The sequence below is a fragment of the Notothenia rossii genome (genome assembly GCF_949606895.1).
Source record: "Notothenia rossii genome assembly, chromosome: 4".
Lineage (NCBI taxonomy): Eukaryota > Metazoa > Chordata > Actinopteri > Perciformes > Nototheniidae > Notothenia > Notothenia rossii.
Window position 1 is genome coordinate 86260871 of NC_136902.1, and position 9934 is coordinate 86270804.

General features: G+C 40.1%; 1 long non-coding RNA gene across 1 annotated transcript; it reads left to right on the forward strand.

Moving 5' to 3' along the window:
- The first annotated feature begins 3583 nt into the window (after positions 1-3583).
- Positions 3584-9328, forward strand: LOC307035911. The gene is made up of 3 exons (XR_013807238.1): positions 3584-3692; positions 6662-6725; positions 9030-9328. It is a non-coding gene; the product is annotated as an uncharacterized lncRNA (long non-coding RNA).
- The last annotated feature ends 606 nt before the right edge of the window (positions 9329-9934 follow it).

Genomic DNA, 9934 nt, shown 5'->3' on the forward strand with positions numbered 1-9934 from the left:
CTATGTACCCTACTTTGCAATTTTAAGCTAAAGTGACTCACCTTTCATGTATCCCTCCAACGGTGTAATGAGACGAATCGTTGCATTCTTAGCTCAATGAGACTGACATACAGAACATCAGACTAGAAAAAGGAGATGATTCAAGGGTTAAGTGATCATTGTTTTATGTTTGTAATAGCTTTGAGTGTTGTCTTAAAAAGACATATTGATACCCTGTAAAGAAATGAATAGCATAATATTCTTGAAAATAGCTATTTTAGTCATAATCGGGCATCATTGGGAGTTTAACTACCTCCATTACTGTACGATGCAGCAGCCAGCAATGTACTGCGGTCAAGCCAGCCTCCAATCGGGAAAACCTAGTCAAGCCAGCCCGCACGTGATATTGCGGTGCGCGAATATCCTATGCATTACAGTAGAGTAAAAAAAAAAATCATCCCTCTGTGTTGAGATGAGAGTAAAACAAAAACTGTCCAGTATCAAAGACTAATTTCACTTCAGGATGATAGCAGGACATCCCACCTAGACACTCAAAAAAAAAAATCAGGACATTCTGATGTAGAGTTTCAAAATAAAAGACCTTTGAAGTCTCATATATGAGCTATCATCCCTCTGTGTTTAGATGAGAATAAAACAAAAACTGTCCAGTATCAAAGACTCATTTCACTTCCGGGTGATAGCAGGACATCCCACCTAGTCACTCAGAAAAAATCAGGACATTCTGATGTAGAGTTTCAAAATAAAAGACCTTTGAAGTCTCATATATGAGCTATCATCCCTCTGTGTTTAGATGAGAATAAAACAAAAACTGTCCAGTATCAAAGATCCATCTCACTCCAGGGTGATAGCAGGACACCCCATCTAGTCACTCAGAAAAAATCAGGACATTCGGATTTATTTAGAAAATAAAATGGTATGTATCACGATTGGGCATTTGTAAGATAGGACCCAAACAGAGTATTAAAACAAGGGAGGCAGATATTGAGGACAAAAAAATGCGCTATTATATTTCTTATAGTTTACTTACGGTATTTGCTAAAGTCTATATTTTGAATATTATTATTTTGAATATTATTATCTTGTAATGGATAAAAAGGTTTTCAATGTGTACAATTTATGTTAAATATTATGTCTAGAACATAACACAAATAAAATAAAGGAACAAACCAGGAAGGCACGAGAAACAGGAATCCACAATAACAACACGAGGGAATACGCAGGGCAAGACATAGGCCGGAACGACAAACTGAGAAACGCTGGGGCAGACAGGCTCTTATACAGACGAAATTCATCACAAGGACCAAAACAGCTGGGAGGGTAAGAAACACACATGGGCACCAGGTAAACAGAATCAGGTAATTTACTTGAGGGAAACACAAAAACAGGATGTAAAAACAGACATCAGGAAACTGTTTTAAAATATATACGTTTTATATACATTTTAAATACAAAAACAATAACTTAACATTACTAATAGAGTACAAAAAAGTTGAATAGATAGAAATAGATGAATAAAATAACTTAATAATATAGAACTAGTCAAATATTATAGAAAACACAATGAAATGTGTGAAAAATAGATGATCAAATAAATGTAACATAACATAAATATTAAGAGATTAATGTTACAAAAATGTAAATGCAAATATACATAACTAAAGCATAAAAACCAAATAATACTGAAATAACAGTGTATGCCCATCGAGGTTGGCTGCAGGGACTTTGCGGGACAATCCGTTTTTATCAAGGGCACAAACAGCAATCCCATGCTGCAGCCCTGGCTTCTTCCAGTTCTCGAGTGTCCATGGCAAGACATTGTTCATGGAACCACCTCGAGCATGTGTCACATTGAATCTACAAAATGACAAGATGGAAATCTAAAACTTGATTTTCAAATTTTGACCTGTCACTATTATGGAACAAATGGTTTCCAATGAGTAACTTCAACATCAGTTTGTATGTAACTTTTAGTAATAATAACTATAGCGACAGCAGGAAACAAACACAGTCGCTGAGAGGCTGAGGCCGGGCCTGTTTGATATTGTGTGACACGCAAAAAAAAGTACTTGCTGAGATCCAAAACTCTGTTGCAAAATAATGTGGTTTAATGAAAACTCGGTGAACAGACATAGGCTACATTGTAATAATAATCAAAGCAATCATTTCAACTTGCGGTCAACAAAAAGTACAACGATTATAATGAGAGCCGCCCATAACCATGTGACCCAAGCCAACCAATTTTTGGCATATTTTGTTTTGTTTTATTCTCATCTAAACACAGGGATGATAGCTCATATATGAGACTTCAAAGGTCTTTTATTTTAAAACCCTACATCAGAATGTCCTGATTTTTTCTGAGTGACTAGATGGGGTGTCCTGCTATCAGCCTGGAGTGAGATGAGTCTTTGATACTGGACAGTTTTTGTTTTATTCTCATCTAAAAACAGGGATGATAGCTCATATATGAGACTTCAAAGGTCTTTTATTTTGAAGCTCTACATCAGAATGTCCTGATTTTTTCTGAGTGACTAGATGGGATGTCCTGCTATCACCCTGAAGTGAAATGACTCTTTGATACTGGACAGTTTTTGTTTTATTCTCATCTAAACACAGAGGGATGATTTTTTTTTTTTACTCTACCGTAATGCATAGGATATACGCGCACCGCAATATCACGTGCGGGCTGGCTTGACTAGGTTTTCCCGAGCGGAGGCTGGCTTGACCACAGTAGCAATGTCTAGATGAGAGCAGCACTGCCTTGTATAAAAGCCCCACTTCCTTTCCGCTGAAAAAATAGAATCTGCACTACATGGAAAAACAATAGTTTCATTATGTCAAATAAAATATGTGTGTCTTCAGGACATCCACAGAGAGGACGGACAGCGTTATCAATGGATGCTCCATGTATAGAAAATGTACAGTGTTATACATTTGTCATCTGATTTGGTGAAGACCTCCGAATCTGTATTTCCTTCCATTCAAATGACAGCAGATATTTTCACCCAAAAACAGACGGGACCTTGACATAGAGGGAACCTGGATTGGTTGCTCTCATGTATAGAAGACAAAGGAAAGTAGTTTACTGAGATTTTAAATGTATATTAATATATATTTACCCAGAGAAGACGATAAAAGTTGTGGAAATGTCGGCTCCTGTAAACAATGACTCCATTGTGACTCACTGTGTGACTTGTGAAAGGCCTGGTCATCAGACGCTGTGTAAAGGGTTTCCCTCGTTGTTCACATGCAGACAGGAGGAAAGAATCTGCACAGATGGCTGTTTTTTAAACTGCATGATTCATGTCAGACCTCAGACATGATTCAAAAGAGTTCTAAAAATATCAACATTATGTTCGTAGAGTTCTCCTACTCTCTTGTATGTAATAGCTAGAAAATAGGATAAAAGTGTGGGTTTCTTCTCTATATTAACAAAAGATGTATCAATGTTTGTGTCATGATCGTGGTGTTATTCTGTTTCCTGTTTTATTTTGAAATGTGTTTTCTCCTTGTGTCTTGAATTGTTTTACTTCCTGTGTTTTCCCGGTTAGTGGTTGTGTGCCCCACCCTGATCCACCTGTGTGTAATCACTTGCTGCCCTTGTGTTTTGCCTGCTCGCTCAGAATCAAAATACCTTTATTAGTCCCACAGAGGGGAAATGTACTCCAGCTGTGTCCTATCGTGTAATTAGTCCTGTGAGTATATATGCCTGTCTTCCCTTGTGTTCTCTGTCGCGTTGTCGTCAATGTTTCCGCATGTGATTTGGCTTGTCGTAGTTCTTGGTTTCCCGTTTTGTTTTGCAGTCTTCTTTAGTTATGTTGCACCTTGCCTGCCCCCCTTAAATATATGTTTTTTATACAAGCTTTATTTTAATAGACCTCGGTTTTTGCTATTCATACCTGCTTCCCTCTTTTTTTATTGCGTTTGGTAAATGCCTTCCTCACATGTCAGCTTATTATATTCACAGATAAACACAGGCAAAAATCCGATTGGCTTTTTGTCTGGGGAGCCAGTGCGATGCCAATTTCTGGGGTTGAGCTAAAAAAAAACATGCTCTCTATCCCTGTGATATGATACTAAGACAATAAACTGAGTATTTTTAGGTTTTGGACAGTTAGTCTGACACAATAAGACATTTGAAGACATCCCCTAAGGCTTTTGAGTTTATTTTTGTGGCATTAATAGACCAAACAATGGATTCATTGAGAAAATGATCAACAGATGAATCAGTAATGAGATTATTATGTTTTTGGGGTTTTCCCTTTTCCGTGTTAATGGTCTGCAAAGGCTAAAATCCCTCTGTTCCCTGTGTTCAGACTGGGCTCTGGTTTTAGACAGAGGGTGAAAATAGGTTCTGCAGCACAGGCAGTATGACAAAAAGACCTTTTTGAACAATAAAGCAACATGTCCGTAGAAACACAGAATACACATTTTAACCTGAAATGAGCAGAATAGGGCCTCTTTAATATCTAGCATAATACAATTTGATCTGAAAATAAGAGATTGTTACTGTTACCGAAATTATTCTAGTAATGCTCCTCCAGTCTGTTTCTGGCATGTCTCTAAGCTGTCGTTGAGTAAATGTTTGTTGTTTTTTCTTTTCTTGCAATACCTTGACAACAAGCCTTCGGAGCGTCATGGTCCCCAATCATCTAATATTGTTTTGGCAGTCCCAATGTCACACACGCACACTCTGCTCTCTGGAAAATGTATTCAAATGTCATTTTACAATAGGCGCTTTCACAACGGAGTACTTTTCCCAGAAATAGTTCCGATAGTTCCTGAGATGTTGCGTTCACACCAAAAATATCTTTTTTTTCGGGAACCTTTTCACTCCTTTTTAGTCCCTGAGTCCCCTAGAGAGCAGGGACTTTCCTGGGGAGAAAAAGGTTCCAATTTCTGATTGGCTGGGCGAATTGCAAACCACGCCCCGTAAAACTCTGAAAACTTTTTGTGAAGCCGCCATTTTATTTCCTCGCATTAGCATTATTAGCATTAGCATTAGCCCAGCGCACCAACGGAGAGAGGCTACTTATGGCAACACAAAATAAAACGTGGGATCGGTGGAGTGATGAGGAGGTGTCGGCGCTTCTGGCGATTTACTGCCACCCAAAGTCCCGGACTCCGGGGGGCTCCGGGACTTCGGGTGGCAGTATACGCCGTGAAGTTGTTTGCGGCCTGCCAGTAGACCCAAAGCAGAAGAAGAAGAAGTGACGTCAGCGGCTTCATTTGCGTAATCCTCCCTCAGGGACTTATTCCGGTGTGAACGCGATTTACTAGATAGCTCCGGGGAAATAAAAGTTCCGGGGAAAAGTTCCGGGAACTATTCCTGGGAAAAGTACTTGGCGTGAAAGCGCCTAATGTGTTTCTGTTGCACCATGTCCTAATGCTTTTAATGTTCTTTGTAAGGCACTTTGAATTATTTTTAAACGTACCACATTAATAAAATGGCCTTGCCTTACTGTCAAAGTCTAATACATGTACACACGCACATGCACACATTCAGACACACACACACACACACACACACACACACACACACACACACACACACACACACACACACACACACACTGTAGTTTGACAAGGTGGTGAAGGGGGGTTCCAGGATATTGGTGGGTCAGGACTCCAGGGTCTGGTTCTCTGGGAAGTATCCCACACACACCCTAAAACAAGGGGGATGGAGAGAGAGAAAGTCCAGACCTGGAGGAACAGATCTGTGTTTTCACAGGGGAAAATGTTACCTGCTGTGTGTGTGTGTGTGTGTGTGTGTGTGTGTGTGTGTGTGTGTGTGTGTGTGTGTGTGTGTGTGTGTGTTAGGTCACTTTCACTGACTCAGTCTTAAGCTGTTTGTACTGACTATAAGCTAACTGATGTTTACTGCCAAACACAGCTGCTAGGGAGCATGTGCCTTTATTGTGACAAGTTTCCACGCTTTAATGTTCAAAAGGTCTTTATTTTTCTCATACTGCCTGTGCTGCAGCAACTCTTTTCACCCTCTGTTTGAAACCAGATCGCAGTCTGCTCTTATTGGATAGCTGGTCGGCTCTGATTGGTCAACCGCTTAGAGATGTCTATCATGTCAAATGTGTTGGACTCCTAGCCAATAGGAGCATGAGTGTGTCATAGTTATGTCACCGTGTTCCAGAACTTTGGAATGTTTGCACACAATGTACCTACATAACACACTACAGGAAAGAAGCATAATAGGACATGTTTAAAATGGATATTAGCACTGTATATTCAAAATAATTATTCAGTATTTATTGATTTGGTGTGTCGGTAGAAAGTTAAAAGCAGAGCCTACATTAGTTGTGATGGCAGATGACTGGGTGTTGTTCACCTTCGCTAGCTGGAATCGTGTTGGTGAGAAAAATGGCTTACCAATAAATTTGGTACTCAGTTCCCTCTTGACTATTTCTGACACCAAATGTCCGCTTGTATTGTGTTGAATGCCGATTAAAAGGAAGAAGGCCCTTGCGTATGTTTATCCGAATGTGTCAAAAAGATATGAAGTTGCAATCTTCAGTGACACATCCCTGCTTATAGGCAAATTGGAAGGATCAAGTTTTTGTTTTGTTGGACTAATAAGATATTGGAACTTAAAGCTGACGTATGAGACACTTTCTCTCTTTCCTCCCTGCTGACATGTCGGCACGATCAGCCTCCATCCGCTGCTGGACAGGTGGAAGCAGGTGGGAGAGTCGTGGGTGTCGTTCACCCGAGAGGTGAGATCCTCCGTCCTCTGTTCCCATTTTCTGTTCCTGCGTTGGTGTGAGTCTGCTTCCGGCTCCAAGGGCAAACAAAAAAAGAAACAGGTTGTCAAGGCAACACGGGAGACACTCACACACACCTACACACAAGGTGATGTATGCAGTTTGTAGGGAATACGTCACCGTTTGCAGCGTGAGTGTTTGTAGGCTGGAGCTGAGGAACCTTTCACGACTTCAGAGTGGGATTCTGAAGTTGGCAGCATGTCACAATCTTTATTTAAACAGATCTTTAGTCTCACAGCTAGTGTCCTACTTTGACAAAGACTGTGGAAATGATGTACCAGAACACCCTTGAAGTTATATTGAGATCATATTGATGTGGCTTGTTGCCATCCGGCTTGGGGAGAAACAAACTGCATGTAACACAATCAGGATACAAAATAAAGGAAACTGTATTTCCTTACAGTTACATGAGAAAGACAGATTACTGGTACATTTGTTCTTTTTAAATTCAGCATGTGAGCTTATATGTTCATACATTAGTGTGTCTGAGCTTAGCTGTATGTATTAAACTAAAAATAAGCATTTTCAGTTGTTGCTAGATTTGATTCCGAATTTTTTTAACTGTAGTATGTGCTCATGTGTTTCATTGTTGGTGTATATGATATTGACTGACTATGCTTACACTACCCAAGACCTGTCATGGTGTTGCTCCCCCTCTTAACCCAAAAAAAAAGCAGTTTTGATAATCTTTCATCTCTTTTTCTTTCTCATGTGTCATTCGTCTCTTTCCATCCCCCCCCCGAGAGCCTGAGATAGTTTTAATGGCTGGGCGTGCCCACACTCTACATAGAAATGTGGGAAAAATGTAACAACCAGGCAAAATCAAGATTCAAAACAAATGGCTAATTAGTAGCTTGGGATTTAAATAGAGCCACAGCCAATATAGCAAACAGTTTTGAGAAGGGGACTGGGGAGAGGGATATCAATTTCCTTTTTTTAAATCTATTTTAATGTGAACTTACTGAGAAAGCATTCGTGGCTGGGGGGGGGGTTACTTAAAGAGGCCCTATGATGGATTTGGGATGTGTTATATAGGTTTTTGTGCATGTAAATGGTTTGCAAAGGCTAAAATCCCAAAGTGACATCAATATGTAACATTCACTTTTCTATTGGCTAGCGCTCCAACACATTGTACATGATAGGCTAAAGGGTGGGACAACTTCTAAGGGTTTGACCAATCACAACAGAGCCGACCAGCTAACGAATCAGAGCAGACTGGGCTCTGGTTTCAGACAGAGGGTGAAAAGAAGTGCTGCAGCACAGGCAGTATGAGAAAAATAAAGAGCTTTTTGAACATTAAAGCATGGAGACATGTGACAGTAGAGACACTACATACTGATATGAACCTGAAAATTAGCAGACTAGGTCCTCTTTCAAGTACTCCTTATTGCAGTAAGGCCATTTTCAAAATAATACATTATATCGATGGCTTATAATTAGTGATTCATTAATGTGTAAATCAACTAATGCTGGGTATTTTAATTCATAACAGCACATAATAATCTATTTGTTGATTTATATTGTTATTACTTGTATTAACCTGCAAAGCAACCAGTGACTAGTAATTAATGTGGTCAAAGTAAAGTAGTGGAGTAAAAGTACAAAGCTTAAAATGAAAGTGCTCAAGTCAATTACAAATACCTCAAACTAACTTGAGTGCGCACATCTGTGTTGTGTGTGCATGTCGGCCCTTTTTCTTATGTGTGTCTATAGCGGTATATGTTTAATAAGTATGATATGCAGCCAGCATTACCGGAGGGGCAAACGGATCTGGAACCGCTCAAATGCAAACACCTTGTTCAACCAGGCAAAAGATCAGACTGACACTGTCAAGTTCAGCTTTTGCCGGAAAATGTAATGATCAAAGGACTTTAATCTGATGTTGGATCACAGCCGGTGATGAATTAAGGATTCATTTGTTAGATTGAACTACCAAGAATGGATTAGGCTGGTATAGAAAAGGCAAATACGGAGAAACTGAAGGATGAAATGAGCCCATTTGCTCATAAGGAAAGCAATTTGTCTTCTTCCTCCCCCCTCTTCTCTGTTACTGTCTGAACAAAGGAAATGCTACGCCTGAATGTTGGCAGCCCCACCAGAGTCAACAACAGACAAAACAATATGAAATTAAAACCGATAACTTTGTATACAAGAAGGCAGCCAGTTCCCTGTGCGCCGTCCAAGATCCCAATCCTAATAAACTCCCCACTGGTCTCTGCCAAGTCTAATTTGTTCCTTCTGCTTGTGTTTCTGCAGAGAGACATCTTGATCAAGACACACACCCCTCCAAAGGGTCGGACCAACTGCTTATCTCGCAGCAAGGAAATGAGGAAGGAACCATCAACGCTGACACAAAGGGTGGGCCGCCTGCGTCCGTCATGTTTTGGTTTTTGCAGTTGCACTTATTCCATCGGCTATCCAGATATAATTGTTTTGTTTTTTATATTGACACTAAGCAATAGGACATGGAGTCAAAGCAGTCGTGAGTGTTGATCTGCTAACCAAACAATGAATTCCATGAATGAACATTATGTTCTGGCCAATAAACAAAAACATTAAAGAGGACATATTTAGCCAATTTTCAGTTTCTTATTAGTATTTGGTGCCTCTACTGTGACATGTTTCCATTCTTCAATGTTCAAAAAGCTCTTTATTTTTCTCATATATTGAATGGAGCGAAACCATTTGGATGTCATGAAGAAAAAAGGGTATGAATAGAAAAGGAGTCAAGGTGAGAATTTTATCTCCCCCAATAGTACAACTAATTGAAAGCACTAGTGAGAATATAAATACAGGAAGATCATTCGGCAGGTGTGAGTGATCCAGGAGTGAAAGAGGAGAAGTAAAGGAGGACGTGAGAAAGAGGTAGTTATGTTGGTAGGACAAGTGGTGCTCCTGTGTTTCACTCCTCTTCCCTTCAGCAGGGGTGGTCCTCTACGTAGATAACTCAGCCAGACAGCCGTGGGTGATAGAGATCAGATTGAGATGACTGGAGAGCTGCCCAGACACACACACACACACACACACACACACACACACACACACACACACACACACACACACACACACACACACACACACACACACACACACACACACACACACACACACACACACACACACACACACAGAGAGTAATGAGGAGGAAATTAAAAAGGCAT